Here is a 1,535-nt window from a genome sequence, read left to right on the forward strand (position 1 = left end):
CAGACTGTGAATAAATACTCGTACTGGACGTCATTCTCTCGTCTCTTTATTCCTCACATCAACGGACCCGGAGAGGAGAGGAAAGCAGGGCTAAAATTCCTCCTCAACAAAGTCCAGCTGACCTTATTCAACGCCTTTTTGGATTATCATGACCTGGATGACTGAGAACCTTCACAGACAGTATTGAGCATAGACATATATATGTAGACGCGGCACTGAATGCCGAATCGTACGGCAACATCGCCGCCATCTTGGATGTGGCAAAGTGGAGCAATGGGAGAAGATTCCTCATTAATTTTTGGAAGTGTACCAACTGGTTTACAGTAAAAACCGGATGTCACAGCATTATGTAAGAGTGAAAAGGGAGTTTAATAGGTGGAACTGTTGGTAGTTGTAGTTGATTTTGTTTAAATATGCCAATTTGTGATTTTATGGGTTGCTGTTTGGACGGTTGCGCAAATCTATTGGCTGTTACTTGTTGCTAATATATATGAATATTATCCGGGTAACTGTATATGTAAATGTGGGGTTTGTATATGTTTTAAGGGGCTGGAATTACGCTCCTTCAGCCAGACAGTTCCAGGCCATCTTCCACCATCTGATGGTGCAATGCGACCATGTCCCTGTCTGCTTTTGAGATGTCCTCTTCTCCAGCAGCGGAACAAACTAAAATATAATATAATGTTAATCAATGCCACCCGTTTAGATAAATATACATATGGGTCATTCCTACTATTCAGTGACATTTGAGTTCCCATGGCATACTATGGCATAGGGTATTTTGGGTAAAAATGGGCTAACACTTAATTAATTATTAATTAAATAAAATATGAATAATTTCATTACTATTTGTTTCCCAAACATATTGGTGTGTGTGTGTGAATGGGTGAATAAGAGGCATTAACTTAAAGCACTTTGTAGAAAGGCGCTTTATGAAGTTCAATCAATTGCCTTTTATTAGTTTACGGGCAGATTTGCCACATCCAATATGGCGGACGCGCTGACGTATCGGAGCAACGGACCAACCCGCTCAATGCGGCCTCTAAGTATATATGTCTGTGGTATTGAGTGTCAGAGCTGCGCCCCCTGCTGTCGACAAGGAGCTATAGCAGAGTGAGTCGGTGCATCGGGGGAAACGTGCTGCTGACAGTTAATATTTTTGATGTTACCGTTTCTGTCGGGAGTTGGGAGCTTGACAGTGTGCGTTCCGAGACCAGTGAGTGTGATGTTTATGGATGTTCACTATATGCTGTTCATTGCGGTTTATATATGTTGATAATCCGGCTAACCAGTTAGCTCGGTAATGCTAATAATTGCTAGTAGTAAGAAGCCTCTCACAGGCACCTTTTTGTATTATTACTGTTTATTATTAAGCTGAATGATTCGCTATAAGTTCGTTGGTTGTAGTCTACTGTACAGTTAAAAGAGTATGTGCTGTTCTGATATCTGTTTCTCATTCTATGTTACAGAACCACACAGCTTTCACATAGCTCACACACACATTTCATCCCCACATATAATCATATGTCACACTC

Source organism: Mugil cephalus, chromosome 1 (genome assembly GCF_022458985.1).
Source record: "Mugil cephalus isolate CIBA_MC_2020 chromosome 1, CIBA_Mcephalus_1.1, whole genome shotgun sequence".
NCBI lineage: Eukaryota > Metazoa > Chordata > Actinopteri > Mugiliformes > Mugilidae > Mugil > Mugil cephalus.